At 37.3% G+C, this 21,386-nt stretch overlaps 1 long non-coding RNA gene across 1 annotated transcript in view; it reads left to right on the forward strand.

Annotated features, from left to right (window-relative positions):
• Nucleotides 1-463: 463 nt before the first annotated feature.
• The window catches only part of LOC138427827 (uncharacterized), an 89,662-nt gene continuing 68,739 nt past the window's right edge, over nt 464-21,386 (forward strand). Inside the window, exon 1 of the long non-coding RNA XR_011252190.1 lies at nt 464-839. This is a non-coding gene — a long non-coding RNA (uncharacterized lncRNA). The remainder of the gene's footprint in view (nt 840-21,386) is intronic.

Genomic DNA, 21,386 nt, shown 5'->3' on the forward strand with positions numbered 1-21,386 from the left:
GAATGCTGAACAATAAATATCCTTGATTCTTTAAGGTATTTTAATGAGTCTTGTTATTAATATAGATATTTGACCAAATAACTTGTGTAATTAATCTTTTCAACTGAACTTGTAGACTATGTTAGGTAAAAGATAACTTTCAGAAAGTACAATTTTTTTTTCCTCTTTTTAGGGTAGGGAATGCATATCAAGAACACTCAGCACTGACATATTAAACATAATAGATATTATTCTAAGAGCACAGTGTTTAAAAAAGAGGGTGGTTCCCCCAATTCTCCATTAATACAAAATTATTTTAAGCACTGGTAGCAGACCAAAAAACAAACAAAAAAAAAAAAAAAGAAAGAAAAGAAGTGTAGATGAACCTTTGGACCAGATCTGAGAGTCTGTCCAATAGACTACAAATGACCAAAAATTTTAATATTAACTTAGTCCATAAACTAAAGTCCAGAGTCCAGAGATTGGTGTTTTTCAGTGAGCATTCAGAGGTTGTTTACAATGATATTAAACAGTCATGCTTTAGGGGCTGTCTCTGATACAGTCTCCTCTGTTCTTTGTTTGCTCATCTCTTGTTTTCATCTAATTGTTCTTTAATCACTATCAGGATTTACATTCTTAATGATCCCCCAATGCGTTAACTTTGCCTTTTTTTTTTTTTAAGTTTTCCTTTAGACTTAAATTTCTCAGTCCTCTGTGTTGACATCAACTTTCTTTCCCTTTTGGGGCTTTTGCCTTTTCGTATGTGTACTTTGCCTTTTTGTATTCAGTTCCATCTCTTCATGGCAAATTGATGGGCAAACAATGGAAACAGTGAAAGATCTCCAAAATCACTTCAGAAGGTGAGTACAGTCATGAAATTAAAAGACACTTGCTCTTTGGAAAGAAAGCTATGAGTAACCTACACAGCATATTAAAAAGCAGAGATTACTTTGCCACCAAAGTCTGTCTAGTCAAAGCTATGGTTTTTCTAGTAGTCATGTATGGATGTGAGAGTTGGAGTATAAGGAAAGCCGAGCACTGAATAATTGATGCTTTTGAACTGTGGTATTGGAGAAGACTCTTGAGAGTCCCTTGGACTGCAAGCAGATTCAATCAGTCTGTCCTAAAAGGAAATCAGTCCTGAATATTCATTGGGAGGACTGATGCTGAAGCTGAAACTCCAATACTTTGGCCATTTTATGCAAAGAACTGACTCACTGGAAAATACCCTTTTGTTGTGAAATGTTGAAGTTGGGAGGAGAAGGGGATGACAGAGAATGAGATGATTGTATGGCATCACTGACTCAATGAACATGAGTTTGAGTAAGCTCCAGGAGTTGGTGATGGACAGGGAAGCCTGGTGTGCTATAGTCCATGGGGTTGCAAAGAGTCGGACATGATTGAGCAACTGAACTGAACTGATGTGTATTGCACATCCTGACTCCTGGATCCTGGATGAACAGGGTTTACTTCCCTCTATCACATAAGCCTGACTAAGGTACGTTCAGGTTTCAATCATCTATTTCCTTTCAAAACCAACTATTGCCCTATAGCAATGTTTATCTTTATTTTGATGCACACATTAATTTTGAAAATATTTAAAGTGACCAGTCCATGGGGTCACAAATTGTTGGAAACAACTTAGCAACAGAGCAACAACAAACTGACCAAAATCTTATAAAATAATAGTCTCCATTTATTTTCACCAAACTTTATTAATTGTCAACATTTCAATTCCGCCCTCTCTATATAGCTATCTCCCTGTGTATTTGTTAAAAAAGAGAATTATTATAGTCAAAGATGCCATAATACTTACCCCTTTAACTGCATCTGCACGTAACTCTATAAAATACTATTATCCAAAATGATAAAAGAACTTTACATTCAGTCAAAACTTTAATTTGGAGAATAAAAAAGAGATGCTATTGTTTAAAAGTTTAACTTTTTAATTACTATAAATAAAAAGGAAACTGCTAAACAAATGAATGAAAAATTCCTTCCCTACTATTTTCATATTCATATATTGCATTGAGTTTTCTAAACGATGGAATTTTAGATGAAGTTTTTCAGATTACATTTTATTATCAATAGCTATCTTTTCTACTTATAATTTTTTTCATGTGCTTTTAATTTTTTCACCCTATTTTATTTTTTACCCTATTTAGGATAGCCAATGGAATTGACTGCTTTCATTATTTACTACCATATGCTTCAAATTATTTACGTTATTGGAACATTTTTTATTCCCTTAGCTTTAAATGCCACTGGACTGTAAACTCTTTGAGAATAGGAGGTTTTGTCTGTTATGTTAACCATATTTTCCTGGCTCCTGAAACAATACAATTACATAAAAGTTTCTCAGTAAATATTTTGCTGAATCAAAGAATGAATGAAATGTAAATACTTGTTCTTCTTCAAGAATTCTTGCCTAACTTTCAGTATTTTATGTGTAAGCCTCCACTGAATTTTACTCAGAATTGGTCAGTTTCTCCTTTGTGTCACTCCGTCTATAGGGTCTATGTTTTTGAATAGTACTATTAAGTGTTACCAGTTTTGCTAAATTTAAAAAAAAAATAAGAATGAAAACTATATTAAAAAAAAACTTGCTTAAAATATGCCTCTAAAATGGACTAGGTAAGTCAAAAATTGAAATTTCACAGAAGAGGTCATATTTTTAGCAAAAAAAAAATGCATGCAATGCGGTTTTATAAATTAAATTGTCACAATCCTGATGTCTGAAACTGACACAGATGTATTACTTAATAGTTCTGTACATAAGATGTTTCTCACACATATCAGTGGGCTTAAACGAAGATGTTGGCAGGACTGCATGTTTTTCTGGATTCTGTTTGAAAGAATCTATTTTTTTTGCCTTTTTCTGCTTCTATGGGCCAGACGCACTCTTTGTCTCACAGTCCCTGGCTCTATCTTTAAAGCCAGAAGCATTTAATTTCTATGACCACTCTTCCTTTGCCACATCTCCTTTTGACTCTGAACAATACCTCCATCTTTCACTTTTAAGGACACTTGGGATTATATATGATCCTCCCAGAATATCTAGGATAATCTATTTTGTTGTCACTGTGTTCAGTTGCCCAGTAGTATCCAACTCTTTGAGACTCCTTGAACTACAGAACAGAAGGCCTCACTGTCCTTCAACATCTCCTGAAGTTTGCCCAAGTTCATGTTCATTACATCAGTGATGCCATCCAGCCATCTGAACCTCTGATGCCCACTTCTCCTTGTGCTCTCAATCTTTCCAAGCATCAGGGACTTTTCCAATGGGTGGTTTGTTCGTATCAGATGACCAAAATACTAGAGATTCAGCATCAGTCCTTCCAGTGAATACTCAGGGTTGATTTACGTTAAGATTAACGGGTTTGATCTCCTTGCTGTCCAAGGGACTTTCAGGAGGCTTCAGCACCACAGTTGGAGGGCATCAATTCTTTGGTATTCTACCTTTTTTACAGTCCAGCTCTCACAACTGTGTGTGAACACTGGGAAGACCATAGCCTTGATGATATGGACCTTTGTTGGCAGAGTACTGTCTCTGCTTTTCAACACACTGTCTAGTTTTCTCATCACTTTCCTGCCAAGAAGAAATCATCCTCTGATTTCATGGCTGCAGCCACCATCCGCAGTGATTTCAGAGCCCAAGAAGAGGAAATCTTTCACTACTTCCACCTTTTCCCCTTCTGTTTGCCATACAGTAATGGGTCTAGATGCCATGATCTTAGTTTTAATATTTAGTCTTAAGACAGCTCTTTCACTCTTGTTCTTCACCATCAAGAGGCTCTTTAGTTCCTCTTTGCTTTCTGCCATTAGAGTGGGGTCATCCGCATGTCTGAGGTTGTTGATGTTTCTCCCACCTATCTTGATTCCACTTGTAGCTCGTCCAGCCTGGCATTTCTCATGATGTGCCCAAGTGTATAGGTTACACTGAGCAAAACAGTGACAGCAGACTGCCCTGTCTTACTCCTTTCTCGATCTTGAACCCGTCTTGAACCAGTTGTTCAATACAGGGTTCTAACTGTTGCTTCTTGACCCGCATACATGTTTCTCAGAGATTGTCTGGTATTCCCATATCTCTAAGAGCTTTCCACAGTTTGTCATGATCCACACAGTAAAAGACTTTGAGTAGTCAATGAAACAGAAATAGATGTTTTTCTGAAATTCCCTTGCTTTCTCTGTAATCCAGCAAATGTTGACAATTTGATCTCTAGTTCCTCTTCCTTTTCTAAACCCTTCTTGGACATCTGGAAGTTCTTGATCTGCAAAATGATGAAGCCTAGGATTAAATTCACCCATTCCCATCCATTTTAGTTATCTGATTTCTAGGATGTTGATGTTTATTCTTACAATCTCCTGCTTGACCATGCCCAATTTTCCTTGACTCATGGGCCTAATATTCCAGGTTCCTATACAACACTGTTCTTTGCAGCATCAAATTTTACTTTCATCACCAGATACATCCACAACTGACCATTGTATTCACTTTGGCCCAGCCACTTGATTCATTCTGAGGCTATTGGCAATTCTCCTTCGCTCTTCCCCAGTAGCATATCAGACACCTTCAGATCTGGGGGACTCATCTTTTGGTGTCATATCTTTTGGTCTTTTATATAGTTTATGATGTTCTCATGGCAAGCATGCTGGGGTGGTTAGCCATTTCCTCCTCCAGTGGATCAGGTTTTGTCAGAACTCTGTTATGCCTCATCCATCTTGGGTGGCCCTGCATGGCATGGGTCATAGCTTCATTGAGTTATGCAAGCCCCTTCATCGTGCCAAGGCAGAGATCTCTGTTTTAAGCTGAGCTAATTAGCAACCTTGATTCTACCTGCAATGTTAACTATGTAATCCTTCTTTGTCAGGTAACATTACATACTCATAGATTCTGAGAATTAGGATATGGAGATATATTTATATATCACAAATCATTATATCTGTATATCCTGAAATATATAGCAAACATTATCAGTACATTCAATATTTGTGCTCTATGTTATATTATTTGACTAATTTTAATTTATTTCTAAAAATAAACAGCCTTCAACTGGATTTCATGTAAAAAATGTTCAAAAGCCATTTTCCAAGTTGATTGCTTTAATAGTTGCTAGTAGTGTAAAATGTTTCCTCTGATAATGTTTTTCAAATATATATAATTAAAACTTTTTTCTAAGATAAATTCTAGATATCCTTCCTCAGTAATATTCTATTTTTTTTTAATTCTTAGAAAAGTTAAGTCCATTACTCTGAATTCATCACATTGAGAGTAAGACTACAGTCTTTAGTCTTACTTACAAGATAAAAGCTTATATTCCATCTAGCATATCATCTAGCTACACAATAAATGCATAATGGTTGAACTGCAATCTGTACCCAAAAAAAGTTCAATAGGTTATGACATTTTAATTAATTCAAATAACACAGAATAGTGATTTGCTGAGGTTTTTCAGCCACATGTAGGAGTTCCAGGATTGCAAAGAGAACACATGATTCTGAAAGATGTATTCATATGCATTTGATTCAGTTCAGTTCAGTTCAGTTCAGTCACTCAGTCGTGTCTGACTCTCTGGGACCCCATGAATCGCAGCATGCCAGGCCTCCCTGTTCATCATCATCTCCCGGAGTTCACTCAGAGTCATGTCCATTGAGTCCGTGATGCCATCCAGCCATATCATCCTCGGTCGTCCCCTTCTCCTACTGCCCCCAATACCTCCCAACATCAGAGTCTTTTCCAATGAGTTAACTCTTCCCATGAGATGGCCAAAGTACTGGAGTTTCAGCTTCAGCATCATTCCCTCCAAAGAAATCCCAGGGTTGATTTCCTTCAGAATGGACTGGTTGGATCTCCTTGCAGACCAAGGGACTCTCAAGAGTATTCTCCAACACCAGAGTTCAAAAACATCAATTCTTCAGCGCTCAGCCTTCTTCATAGTACAACTCTCACATCCATACATGACCACAGGAAAAACCATAGCCTTGACTAGACGGACCTTAGTCGACAAAGTAATGTCCCTGCCTTTTTTTTGTTTTTGGCTGTTCAGTAAATGTCAGCTAATGATCAGACTTTATTTTTTGTTTTATTTTTGTTTTAATTTTTTTTAGTTTTTTAATTTTTTAATTTTAAAATCTTTAATTCTTGCATACATTCCCAAACATGAACCCCCCTCCCACCTCCCTCCCCATAACATCTCTCTGGGTCATCCCCGTGCACCAGCCCCATGCATGCTGTATCCTGCATCAGACATAGACTGGCGATTCAATTCTTACATGATAGTATACATGTTAGAATGCCATTCTCCCAAATCATCCCACCCTCTCCCTCTCCCTCTGAGTCCAAAAGTCCGTTATACACATCTGTGTCTTTTTTCCTGTCTTGCATACAGGGTCGTCATTGCCATCTTTCTAAATTCCATATATATGTGTTAGTATACTGTATTGGTGTTTTTCTTTCTGGCTTACTTCACTCTGTATAATCGGCTCCAGTTTCATCCATCTCGTCAGAACTGATTCAAACGAATTCTTTTTAACGGCTGAGTAATACTCCGTTGTGTATATGTACCACAGCTTTCTTATCCATTCATCTGCTGATGGACATCTAGGTTGTTTCCATGTCCTGGCTATGATAAACAGTGCTGCGGTGAACATTGGGGTACATGTGTCTCTTTCAATTCTGGTTTCCTCGGTGTGTATGCCCAGCGGTGGGATTGCTGGGTCATAAGGTAGTTCTATTTGCAATTTTTTAAGGAATCTCCACACTGTTCTCCATAGTGGCTGTACTAGTTTGCATTCCCACCAACAGTGTAGGAGGGTTCCCTTTTCTCCACACCCTCTCCAGCATTTATTGCTTGCAGATTTTTGGATCGCAGCCATTCTGACTGGTGTGAAGTGGTACCTCATTGTGGTTTTGATTTGCATTTCTCTAATCATGAGTGATGTTGAGCATCTTTTCATGTGTTTGTTAGCCATCCGTATGTCTTCTTTGGAGAAATGTCTATTTAGTTCTTTGGCCCATTTTTTGATTGGGTCGTTTATTTTTCTGGAATTGAGCTGCATAAGTTGCTTGTATAATTTTGAGATTAGTTGTTTGTCAGTTGCTTCATTTGCTATTATTTTCTGCCATTCAGAAGGCTGTCTTTTCACCTTGCTTATAGTTTCCTTGGTTGTGCAGAAGCTTTTAATTTTAATTAGATCCCATTTGTTTATTTTTGCTTTGATTTCCATAATTCTGGGAGGTGGATCATAGAGGATCCTGCTGTGATTTATGTCTGAGAGTGTTTTGCCTATGTTCTCCTCTAGGAGTTTTATAGTTTCTGATCTTACATTTAGATCTTTAATCCATTTTGAGTTAATTTTTGTGTGCGGTGTTAGAAAGTGATCTAGTTTCATTCTTTTACAAGTGGTTGACCAGTTTTCCCAGCACCACTTGTTAAAGAGATTGTCTTTACTCCATTGTGTATTCTTGCCTCCTTTGTCAAAGATAAGGTGTCCATATGTGTGTGGATTTATCTCTGGGCTTTCTGTTTTGTTCCATTGATCTATATGTCTGTCTTTGTGCCAGTACCATACTGTGATGACTGTGGCTTTGTAGTAGAGCCTGAAGTCAGGCAAGTTGATTCCTCCAGTTCCATTCTTCTTTCTCAAGATTGCTTTGGCTATTCGAGGTTTTTTGTATTTCCATACAAATCTTGAATATGCTGTCTAGGTTGGTCATAACTTTCTTCCAAGGAGTAAACGTCTTTTAATTGCATGGCTGCAGTCACCATCTGCGGTGATTTTGGAGCCCAAAAAAATAAAGTCTGACATTGTTTCCACTGTTTCCCCATCTATTTTCCATGAAGTGATGGGACCGGATGTCATCATCTTTGTTTGCTGAATGTTGAGCTTTAAGCCAACTTTTTCACTCTCCTCTTTCACTTTCATCAAGAGGCTTTTTAGCTCCTCTTCACTTTCTGCCATAAGGGTGGTGTCCTCTGCATATCTGAGGTTATTGATATTTCTCCTGGCAATCTTGATTCCAGCTTGTGTTTCTTCCAGCCCAGCATTTCTCATGATGTACTCTGCATATAAGTTAAATAAACAGCCTTACAAATACAAGACCAGGAGCTGGCTGTGGCTCAGATCATGAACTCCTTATTACCAAATTCAGACTTAAATTGAAGAAAGTAGGGAAAACCGCTAGACCATTCAGGTATGACCTAAATCAAATCCCTTATGATTATACAGTGGAAGTGAGAAATAGATTTAAGGGCCTAGATCTTATGGATAGAGTGCATTTGATTGCTAGAGAAAAATGTAAATTCATTAAATTTATATATTAAATTATTATATATTTAAAAGAGTGTTATAAGAATGCCAGAGGGTATTTATGTTTATGAAAAACAGGATTGAATAGCCAATTTTATGATGACTGTCAGGGCTGACTGTGCTCTTCTGCACATAGTCCCTAGCTCCCACCTACACAACTCTGAAACTCCCCTTAAAAAAATTATTGTCCCCTGCTCAGTGGTAGGGATTTGGCCTTTGGACAAGAATCTAACTTCTCTTCAGGCTGCCAGCTTATTGAATGAAGCAAACTTTCCTTTCTACAATGCTTGCCTCTCAAGTATTTGATTTTGAGTGTCAATCATTTGGGCTTGAGGTCAATGATAGATTTTGGCAATCAGCATAGGACTATACCCCTACAGTGTCTTGCTCCTTTGAGTTTCCTGAAGGAAAGCCATCAGGTATGGCATCATACTAGAATGGTCATAATGAGCCAGCTGCTCATGGTTAGCTGGTTCCAAGGCAGGTATTTTGGGGGATGCTACCAGTAATTGCCAAAACTATTTGCTTTGGGGAAATACCCACTGTTTTTCCCCTGCTCAGAACTTACTACCAAACTCTGCTTTCAGTTATTGGGAAAAGAAACAATAATATTATAAAGCCAATGACTTTTCTCTGTCTCAGAGAACTTAATGCTGTACATAGGCCTAAACAAATATGCTTTTACTCTAGAGAATTCATTTGTTGTTGTTCAGCCCTTATCCTGTCCAAATCTTTGTGACTCCATGAACTGCAGCACACCAGGCCTCTCTGTCCCTCAAAATTTCCCAGAGTTTGCCCAAGTTCATTGCATCAACGATACCATCCAGCCATCTCATCCTTAATAGCCCTCTTCTCCTCCTGCCTTCAGTCTTTCCCAACATCAGGATCTTTTCCAGTGAGTCAGTTCTTCATATCAGGTGGCCAAAGGATTAGAGTTTCAGCTTCAGCATCAGTCCCTCCAGTGAACATTCAGAATTGACTGTCTTTAGGATTGACTAGTTGGATCTTCTTGCTGTCTTAGGGACTCTCAAGAGTCTTCTCCAACATCACAGTTCAAAGGCATTAATTTTTCAGTCCTCAGTCTTTTTTATTGTCCAGCTCTCACATCTACACAGGGCTTCCCTGGTGGCTCAGAGGTTAAAACGTCTGTCTCCAATGCGAGAGACCTGGGTTCGACCCCTGGGTTGGGAATATCCCCTGGAGAAGGAAATGGTAACCCACTCCAGTATTCTTGCCTGGAGAATCCCATGGATAGAGAAGCCTGGTAGGCTATAGTCCACAGGGTCGCAAAGAGTAGGACATGGCTGAGCGACTTCACCTTCACATCTATACATGACTATTGGAAAAACCATAGCTTTGACTAGACGGACCTTTGTTGGCAAAGTAATGTCTCTGCTTTTCAATACACTGTCCAGGTTTGTCATAGTTTTTCTTCCAAGGAGCCAGTGTCTTTTAATTTCATGGCTGCACTCACTGTCTGCAGTGATTTTGGAGCCCAGTAAATAAAATCTGCTACTGTTTCCACTTTTTCCCCATTTATTTGCCATTGCATGTTGGGACCAGATGCCATGATCTTAGTTTCTTGAAGGCTGAATTTTAAGACAGTTTTCCCACTCTCCTCTTTTATCTTTATCAAGAGATTCTTTAGTTCCTCTTCACTTTCTGCCATTAGGATGGTATCATCTGCATATATGAGGTTGTTGATATTTCTCCTGGCAATTTTGACACAAACTTGTGATTCATCCAGCCTGGCATTTCACATGATGTACTTTGCATATAACTTAAATAAGCAGCATGACAGTATACAGCCTTAATGATTTCTTTTCCAATTTTGAGCCAGTCCATTTTTCCATGTGTAGTTCTAACTGTTGCTTCTTGACCAGCATACAGGTTTCTTAGGAAGCTGGTAAGGTGTTTTTGGTATTTCCATCTCTTTAAGAATTTCCACAGTTTGTTGTGATCCACTAAGTCAAAGGCTTTAGCATAATTAAACTAGATATTTTTATGGAATTATCTTGCTTTTTCTTTGATCCAGTGGATGTTGAGAATTTGGTCTCTGGTTCCTCTGCCTTTTCTAAATCCAGTTTACACATCTGGAAATTCTGCATTCATGTACTGTTGAAACCTAACTTGAAGGATTTTGAGCTAGCATGTGAAATTAGCACACTTGTACAATACTCTGAATATTCTTTGGCATAGTTCTTTTTTGGGATTGGAATGAAAACTGACCTTTTCCTGTCCTGTGGCTACTAATGAGTTTTTCAAATTTACTGGCATATTGAGTGCAGCACTTTCACAGCATCAGCTTTTAGGATTTGAAATAGCCCAGCTGGAATTTCAGCACCCCCTCTTGTTTGTAGTAATGCTTCCTAAGGCCCACTTGACTTCACACTCCAGGATGCCTGGCTCTAGGTGAGTGACCACACCATCGTGGTTATCTGAGTCATTAAGACCTTTATAGTACAATTCTTCTGTGTATTCTTGCCACCTCTTCTTAATCTCTTTCTTTGTGTTAGGTCCTTTCTGTCTCTGTCCTTTATTATGCCCATCTTTGCATGAACATTTCCCTTGGTATCTCTAATTTTCATGAAGAGATCTCTAGTCTTTCCCATTCTATTGCTTTCCTCTATTTCCTTACTCACAGGATAAAACTTGGACCCAACAGACAATGGTAATTCTACACTGACATTTTTATAGACTAGTAAAAATTTACTGATATTGTGTGACTCTTATAGTAGGCTCACATACCATAGACATTCCACTAGATAAATCTGAAAAAAAAAAAAAAGTTTCTGTTTTAACAGATACTAAAGTGTTGATTTAACTTGAGCAGTTGAACCAAAAAGAAATAAAGAAATTAAAATATCACCAACAGATAATTAAAAAGATGTTTTACATTCAGAGTATTAACAAAAAAGATAATTAATTTCTATAGGAGTAAGTATGGCATTGTTTTTCATATATTGTGTCCTTACTTTTTTATCTGTTATGTCATGCATCTATTTTACTATTATCTAGATAAGTATATTTCATTAAAGTGATAAAAGAGAATCATAGTATTATGCATGTTCATTTCCTTAAGCAGAATGCAGTAGTAAATTTGACGAGTGGTTTAATTTTAATTCCTGCAAAATTCTTTGGATGATCTTGCTTTTCTTTTATTTTTTTAATTTTTAATTTGAGCGTGAAAGTGTGCAACAGAAGATGGTTGACTTTTTGATAGGGAAACGCTAACACACATAAGGAGATCATTCTGAAAGCTACATATTAAAGCTTTAGGGCCGTTTTTATGATCTTTATCCTACACATGATTGAATAAAGCTTTAAGACTAAGATTCCCTTAGGTGTCTTAATGGTTAGGCCTAATTTATTTGACAACTTGGCTACACAGTGGCACTGTGGGTAGGCTGCTTCTCAGCACATATCTTGCGATATAGAACTCCAACAAACTAGGAACATGTGTTGTAAACTGGAGCAGTTTAACAGAGCATTTAATGATTATTTGGTTGAAAATCTCTATAAAGGGAACAGGAAATTCACACACCAGGCCGCAATGTTCTTTCCCTAAACATTTAAATGAAGTGATTAAGGGTTTATTTGCTTTTTATGTCTGCCATTTCACCATTTTAGTTTTATACACTAACTTTTATAGTGACTGACGCTGGTTCAGGAAACAGATGTGCTTTTATTAAGTGCATTTTTTTTTAACAAAAAAGGAGGAAGTAATGTATCAAATGTAAATGTTATAGTTAAGATGAGTAAATGCTAGAAAAATAGTCTGCAGGCATATAAACCAAGGTATTATATAATAGTCAAAAACATTCAGTGGCCCAGTCACAGAAGGGCAAATACTGCATGATTTAACTTACATGATGTTTCTAATTAATGAAACTCAGAGGAGGAAAGAACTAAATGGTGTTTGCCAGGGTTTGATGGGAAGGGGAAACAGAAAGTTGCTAATCAGTGTATGAAAAAGTTCTTCAGTTATAGAGGATGAAAAAGTTTTCTCTGATAAACAACATTGGGTCTTTAGGTGATCATAGTACACTTAAGATCTACCTCCTTAACAGATTTTTAAGCGTTCTTTTACTATAAAACAAATATTTGTACAATTTTTTACATATATATATATACATACATATACACACACACACACACACACACATATATATATATACACACACATATACGCACACACACATGCACACAAATCGCTACTGTAGAGGGCTATTCTTTTCTTCTGAAAATATTAAAAACTATACTTTTAGTTTTATTTAATGTTCAAAGGAAACTCCTGAATTTCTGAATAAAATGTATGATGTACACCAATGCTTTCCAATCACTTTTAGAGCAACAGGACATTTTAAAAACATAAAACAGAAACATTTATGCAAAATGATACATATTCAAATTTTAAAATATTTACTACATATATGATTTATAGGAAAATAAACAGAAATGCTTGGAGAAGGCAATGGCACCCCACTCCAGTACTCTTGCCTGGAAAATCCCAAGGACAGAGGAGCCTGGTGGGCTGCAGTCCATGGGGTCGCTGAGAGTTGGACATGACTCAGTGACTTCCCTTTCACTTTTCACTTTCATGCGTTGGAGAAGGAAATGGCAACCCACTCCAGTGTTCTTGCCTGGAGAATCCCAGGAACGGCAGAGCCTGGTGGGCTGCCATCTATGGGGTTGCATAGAGTCGGACACGACTGAAGCGACTTAGCAGCAGCAGCAAACAGAAACGCTGGGCTGGAAGAAGCGCAAGCTGGAATCAAGATTGCCAGGAGAAATATCAATAACCTCAGATATGCAGATGACACCACCCTTATGGCAGAAAGTGAAGAGGAACTTTTAGTTTAGCCTCTTGATGAAAGCGAAAGAGGAGAGCAAAAAAGTTGGCTTAAACTCAACATTCAGAAAACGAAGATCATGGCATCTGGTCTCATCACTTCATGGGAAATAGATGGGGAAACAGTGGAAACAGTGTCAGACTTTATTTTTGGGGGCTCCAAAATCACTGCAGATGGTGATTGTAGCCATGAAATTAAAAGATGCTTACTCCTTGGAAGGAAAGTTATGACCAACCTAGATAACATATTCAAAAGCAGAGACATTACTTGGCCGACTAAGGTCCGTCTAGCCAAGGCTATGGTTTTTCCAGCGGTCATGTATGGATGTGAGAGTTGGACTGTGAAGAAAGCTGAGTGCCGAAGAATTGATGCTTTCTGAAATGTAGTGTTGGAGAAGACTCTTGAGAGTCCCTTGGACTGCAACGAGATTCAACCAGCCCATTCTAAAGAGATCAGCCTGGGTGATCTTTGGAAGGAATGATGCTAAAGCTGAAACTCCAATACTTTGGCCACCTCATGAGAAGAGTTGACTGATTGGAAAAGACTCTGATGCTGGGAGGGGTTGAGGGCAGGAGGAAAAGGGGACGACAGAGGATGACATGGCTGGATGGCATCACTGACTCAATGGACGTGAGTCTGAATGAACTCCGGGAGTTGGTGATGGACAGGGAGGCCTGGTGTGCTGCAATTCATGTGGTTGCAAAGAGTCGGACACAACTGATTGAGTGAACTGAACTGAACTGAACTGAACTGAAATAGATAGTTAAATCTACAGAAGTATTCTGCCTAGAAATCTCACTTTGTATTTTTTTTAATCACAAAATTCAGAGCTAAATATCAGACAAAGATTTCAATGATTTTTTTTTCTTAATGAATAGAGAGCAGATCTCAAGTATGAAAACCAAAAGAGATTCTGTTAAAGATAGTGCTCAGCATGAATGGAAGGAGCAAGTTGTTAGAATCCCCAATCTCCATATTTAGAGAGCTGATTAGAGGTGATTGAATGGAGGTAGTCACTTTTCCAAGTGTGAGTCTTAAGAGCACATGTGGCCGGTGTCTGAAGGCCTTAGCATACCCAGTCCATCCCCTAGTATTAAAGAACCTAGTCATTTTTGCATTCTTAGATGAGTAAATGCCTTGTGGCCTAAATCCAGAATAGAATTCCCTGGTGTTTTAGTCAGTAGAGTCTGCCTGCAATGCAGGAGACCCGGGTTCAGTCCCTGGGTTGGGAAGATCCCTTGGAGAAGGAAATGGCAACCTGCTCGAGTATTCTTGCCTGAAGAATTCCATGGACCTGGTGGGCTACAGTCCATGGGGTCACAAAGAGTCAGACACGACTGAGTGACTAACACTTTAACTTTCACTGGACATTTTGGTTTGCCCTTTAGAGCCAGGATAAGGCCTATCTTCAGACACAGACCCATGTCTTTCTTTATAAGAGGGAAAAAAAATTGCAGACTAGCATATTTTTCACTGATCATAGAGGATTCTGCATCTCTTCATGTGAGGGACAAAATAAAGCTGTTAATATTTTGCCTCGGGGGTCCTTTTATTGGAAGCATTCAATTAATTATTGCTTTGAGGGAGTGGTTTCAGTCTCTACCTGTTATCTATTAAAATCTTCAGGTTTGCTTCTCTTAGTAGGCTTCCTGATTGACAGTGTACATCACCTCTCTAGAGAAATCTTTATCTTTAGCCTAAGCAGGATGGACTAGACATGGGCTTTCATTTACTCTGAATTTTACAGGGACTTCTTATTTTTACATAATTTATTAACCATTTCATGAATTTTCTATATGTATATTTTAACTGTCTCTGACAATTTCAGGTCTGTCTTCACCCAAAACTTCCTTGCTGTCCTCAGGTATTGTAGAAGAGTCATTAGTTTCTATTGCTCTACTTTGGGCTAAAGACATATATATTTCAAACTTGAAATTGATTATTCTTAAACTAGGTTCATATAGAACAGACTTTTTCTTCTTACAAAAAAATTTTAACGAATTTTGCAATATTTTTGTAGCTTTCTGAGTTTTTTTTGGTACATGTATATATTTTCCTCTTTTTCTAGGTTAAACAGCAGATTTTATATAGCGTTTGCTTTATATTTTCAAATCTTATGGTGTCTTTAAGCTCAAGTGTGTGTGTGTGTGTGTGTGTGTGTGTGTGTGTGTGTGTGTAATAGTCCTAGGTTTCTTTTTTGCTTTTATTTATTCATTCAGAACCTGGCAGTCTAAGAAAATGTCTATATTCCTTCTATATTGTCAATCAGTTGTCAGCTGGTATTTTTCACATTCTGTCTGGAAATTTCCTAGCTAGGAATAATTTTTTAGGTACATTTCCTATTTGTACATTTTTTAAGTGAAGGAAATCATTTCAGAAATCAGTGTTGCAAACTTTCCACTATTACAGTAATAAAGATCACATATCATTAGCTTCCACTCACGTTCATTGCTTGCTTTCTTTCATTTCCTCATGAACAGCATCTTAGGACCTTTCAGTTCAGTTCAGTTCAGTCACTCTGTCATGTCCAACTCTGTGCGACCCCATGGACTGCAGCACACCAGGCCTCCCTGTCCATCACCAACTTCCAGAGTTTCCTCAAACTCATGTCCATTGAGTCAGTGGTGCCATCCAACCATTTCATCCTCTGTTGACCCTTTCTCCACCTGCCTTCAATCTTTCCCAGCATCAGGATTTTTTAATATGAGTCAGTTCTTCACATCAGGTGGCCAAAGTATTGGAGTTTCAGCTTCAGCATCAGTCCTTCCAATGAATATTCAGGACTGATTTCCTTTAGGATGGACTGGTTGGATCTCCTTGCAGTCCAAGGGACTCTCAAGAATCTTCTCTAAACACCACAGTTCAAAAGCATCAATTCTTCAGTGCTTAGCTTTCTATTTATGTTTCTGCAAACATTTATTCATGTTCTTCTATTTTCTCCTGATACCTGAATTCATTATCATATGTTCAAGACCTAAATTATTTTTCAGTTAGTATGTGTTATATAACAAACCATCCCAAAATGTAGCCTCTTAAAGAAAGGATAATAATTTTATCATCATTCATGACTTTTGTAAGTCAATAAATTGGGAAAAGATTAGATGAGCAGCTCAGGTTCAAAATATCTCATTTGAATACAGTTGGATTATGCAGCTGGATATGAAATAGCAGGGTACTGGAGCTGCTAGATACTGTTCAGATATGTCTTTCTTTATGTAGTCTCAAGGTCATCTCATATAATGTTTTCACATTCAATAATCTGGGCTTCTTCCCAGTATGGGAGCCTCAAGACAGCTATAGTTTCTACATGTTAGCTGGCTTCTCTCAGGGCCATAGTTCCAAGAGAGTAGAACTGTGGGTAAATATTTGCTTCAGGATTCAGTCATGGCATCATTCATGCCAAACTTCATTGGGTGAAGTGGTCACAATGTCTACCCAAATACAAGAATAGGGGACATGGACTCAATACTCAGTGGGAGGAATATTAAGGTCTCATTGTAAGAAGAGCATGTAGAATGGGCTATATTTTTAGAAGCATCTTTAGAAAATTCATTCTGCTAAAGGCTTTAGCCAAAATGTTCCTACATTTTTATTTAATTTACTCTTACATTTACATTAATCAAAAATTAAGTTTTTCTAAAATGAGTGTTAAAAACTGAATTGCGTACCCTCAAAATTCTGATGTGGAAGCCCTAACCCTCAACTTGATGTTATTGGAAATGGGGTTTTTAAGCATATAATTAATGTTAAATGAGATCACAATAATAGTTTCCTAATGTAAGAAAATAAATTTCTGTTTAAGCCACACAGTCTGTGATATCTTCTTCTTAAGGCAGCACACGCTAACAAATACAAAAAGCAAAGCAATTGTTTTTAGCTTAAAAGATGGAAAATATGTGTTTCATATCATTCTCTGGGAGCTCACAATGCAGTTGATCAAATAAAATTCTCTGAAAAGTCATGAAATAAAGAGATATGTTCAACTGTATTTAATTGCATTTAAATCACGGATTCCCAAACTCCTCTGTACATCAAGTAGTTCTCCTTTCACACTGATGCTTCTGTTGAATCTCGTGGAATAATGTAGTTTTATGCAGTATGGTATTTTAATAAAAATTGAGCATGGCTCATTTGTATTAGATTTTCTACTTAAAGGAAATGAAGTCTACTCCAGAAATACCTCTTTCTTAGTTACGTGCATGATTATCAGATGGTGGTTACATTAATTTATACTATTTAGCTTTAACCTAGAATTTTTACATATATTGTGGAAAAGTGGATTTAAAGAGATGAATTAGTAAGGATTAATATATGTTCTTCTTGGGCTTCCCTGGTAGCTCAGACAGTAAAGAATCTGCTTGCAATTCCACCCCTGGATCAGAAAGATCCCCTGGAGAAGAAAATGGTAGTCCACTCCAGTATTCTTGCCTGGAGAATTCCATGGACTGAGGAGCCTAACAGACAGTCCTTAGTGTTGCAAAGAGTCTGACACGGCTCAACAACTAACACTTTCACTTCAATATATGCTCTTAATCTCTTTTAAGAAGACACTTATCGAATGTCTGCTATCAGCTACACACTGTCCTAAACATGTACTTGATGGAGAAATTAACATTTTCAAGGATTTTATAGCTGGAAGAGTAAGATAACTTTTTGTGGGGGAAAAAAAAAAAGGAGCTATATAATACCATGTGTTTGGCTTTCAGAATAATGATAACAATTAGAATAGGCACTTATTGGAAACATACTGTGTTTCAAGTACGATGCTAGGCACCTTTAAGTATACCATCCATTTAAAATTTATAACAGTCAACCATATATTACAGATACTGCCATAATCCTTTTTGCCTGAATTAAGAAGCTTAAATTCAAACAAATCAAGCGATTTGCCTGATAAATGACATACTTCTGATCAGTGAGGTTGAGAGGAAAGGCTTTGATTTGATTTTTTTATGAGTGAGCAGATTTGTGCAGAACAGAACACTGCAGAATAAGGCTCTCCTTAGAGAGGAAGAAGCCTTGACAGTATCTTGAGGAAGTGTACATATGTCAGCCATTTGAAAATTGCAAATGGTGTGGTGTGACTCTCAACATTTTTAGCTGGGTAAAGAGAGGAACACAATCATACCATTCTGAACTACAACAAAAGAAAAACAGGTACTAGAAAAAAATTATGTTCAGTAAAAAATTATATTAATATAGGCCAGTAGTTCTCAAGAGGGTTGTTCAGCTCCATAAGGGACATTTTATTTCAAAAATTGTTGGACATTGCTGTCATTTACTATGTAGGGTTTGGGGCTATTAGACAGCTAGCAATGTGCAAGAAGTCTCACACAAATAATGAATTATTTTGAGCTGAGCGACATTTCAAATGTTCCTTAGGATATTCATTTAGGGAAATTCTTGTTTGAAAGTATATAAAGTCTAAATCCATTGTGCATATAAACAAAAGATTTGTTGTTCTCAGGTTTACTAAATATTAATTTTTTACAATCAAAAGACCTCAGTGTGAATCTATAGAAATTACACTTAAATTTGTTGAAAACCAGTCAGAGACATTCAGAATAGAAAATCACATCACTAATGGTAATGCTAAATATTTAGTTTGGTCACCAATATTGTGTGTATGTCTGCATTTGTGACTCATACACTAGATGGGATTCCACGAATAGAATAAACATCAACTTTGTTATGAGTTCTATCGTTGTATCTGTAAATGTGCGAAATTAAATGCATGTTAGTTGATTATCAATAGATTTTCTCACTTTTCATATTGAGTTAAATTTTGGGCATTGAAGCAAGTTTGTAAAAATATGAATGCAGATTATTTCATTATTATTAATTTCAATTTAAGGTTTTAAAGGGAGGTTTGTACATGTTTACAAACAGAGCAAGGAAGCATTAGATACCATAGAGAACCATAGATACTGTCTTAGCATAGATTAAATATGGAAGGCAGAATATATACATTCTTTTTCTTTTCTCCTCTGCGTTGTTATCTCTATTTTAAAATTCTCATCTATCTAAACTTTGTTCCACTTACAGGAGTCAGGTTCTATTTTTAGCCATTAAATTGTAAACAAGAATTGCTAGATAAGATTTCTGAAAAGGCTTTTTGACAAGGGATTGTCTCTGTTCATGAGCTGCTTTTGTCTTTCCACTGTACTGCTTTTGTCATCTTTCTACTTAGAATGATACCAGAGATTTAGCAGAAACATGGCAAGCATGATGGAGAAAAGCCAAGTGATGATAGTAATGGGGCAGAAAAAGGAGAAGAGATATTAGTTCGCAATCTTATGAAATCACTATACCTGCCTATATTTTGGCATCTTAAGTAAAATCAACAAACTCTTCACTTTTAAAGTTATTGTTTAGTTAGCCGCAGTGTCCATGCAAACTTGAGAAGAGCAACACAACATGATGGCATAGTATAATGATGAAGAAGCCAGGATCCCTGAGGACACTGTGCACTTTACTCTCTGGAATGCCAGCTTCCTTACTTTCAGTTAAGAGAGACAAAGAAATCCACCCTTGGTTAAGACAGTATTTGTTGGGTTTTGATTACTAAGAAGCTCATTTTTAACTCATATTAAGCAATATAGAAAAGTCATTGCTTGAATGATAACAGGTCCAGGTTTTCATTCAAGCAGTTTATTGAGAGAATATCCATGGAATACAAGTACTAAAAGCTGACATTAAAATACTGAACAAGACCCTCAGTGCCTCTGTTAATTGATAGTTGTGGTTAGCACTGAGAGTTTGATACAAGTTTCAGTCTGCATTAGAAGATGATAGGACACACAAGGACTTTCTATTCCTACATTAGGAGGAAGTTAAACAGGAATAGGTCTGAAAATGTGGCCAGAAAATTGGGCAAACAAGATCAAAGATACATGTTTAAATGGTTTGTCAAATAAGAAGAGAATCAGTTCAGTTCAGCTGTTCACTCATGTTTGACTCTTTGAAACCCCATGGGCTGTAGCATGCCAGGCTTCCCTGTCCATCACCAACTCCCAGAGATTACTCAAACTCATGTCCTTTGAGTCAGTGATGCCATCCAACTATTTCATCCTCTGTCATCCCCTTTTCCTCCCACCATCAATCTTTCCCAGCATCGTGATCTTTTCCAATGACTCAGTTCTTCCCATTAAGTGGCTGAAGTATTGGAGTTTTTACCATCTTTCCTTCCAATGAATTTTCATGACTGGTATCCTTGAGGATTGACCGGTTTGAACTCCTTGCAGACCAAGGGACTCTCAGGAGTCTTCTCCAACACCACAATTTAAAAGAATCACTTCATTGGCACTCAGCTTACTTTATAGTCCAACTCTCACATTCATACATGACTAATGGAAAAAGCATAGCTTTGACTAGATGGACCTTTGTTGGTAAAGTAATGTATCTACTTTTAAATATTTTGTCTAGGGTGGTCATAGCTTTTCTTCCAAGAAGTAAGCATCTTTTAATTTCATGGCTGCAGTCACCATCTGCAGTGATTTTGGAGCCCCCCAAAATAAACTCTCTCACTGTTTCCATTGTTTCCCCATCTATTGGCTATGAACTGATGGGAACAGATGCCATAATCTTACTTTTCTGAATGTTGAGTTTTAAGACAGCTTCTTCACTCTCCTTTTTCACTTTCGTCAAGAGGCTCTTTAGTTCTTTGCCTTCTGCCATAATGATGGTGTCATCTGCATATCTAAGGTTATTGATATTTCTCCTGGCAGTCTGGATTCCAGCTTACGTTTCATCCAGCCAAGCATTTTTCATGATGTACTCTACATGTAAGTTAAATAAGCAGAATGAAAATATACAGCTTTGATGTACTCCTTTCTCAATTTGGAACCAGTCTGTTGTAACATGTCTGGTGCTAACTGTTACTCCTTTATCTGCATATAGATTTCTCAGGGGGCAGGTAAAGTGGTCTGGTATTCCCATCTCTACGAAATTTCCACAGTTTGTTGTGATCCACACAGTCAAAGGTTTTGGTGTAATCAACAAAGCAGAAGTTTTTGTTTTTTTTTTTTTTTTTTTCTTTTCCTGGAACTCTCTTTTGTTTTTTTATGATCCAAGGGATGTTGGCAATTTGATTTCTTGTTCCTCTGCCTTTTATAAATCCAGCTTGAACATCTGGAAGTTCATGGTTCACATGTTGTTGAAGCCTGATTTGGAGGATTTTGAGCAGTATTTTGCTAGCATGTGACCTGCGTGCAGTTTTGAGATAGTTTGAACATTCTTTGGCAT

The sequence above is a fragment of the Ovis canadensis genome, chromosome 22 (assembly GCF_042477335.2).
Source record: "Ovis canadensis isolate MfBH-ARS-UI-01 breed Bighorn chromosome 22, ARS-UI_OviCan_v2, whole genome shotgun sequence".
In the NCBI taxonomy this organism is placed as follows: Eukaryota; Metazoa; Chordata; class Mammalia; order Artiodactyla; family Bovidae; genus Ovis; species Ovis canadensis.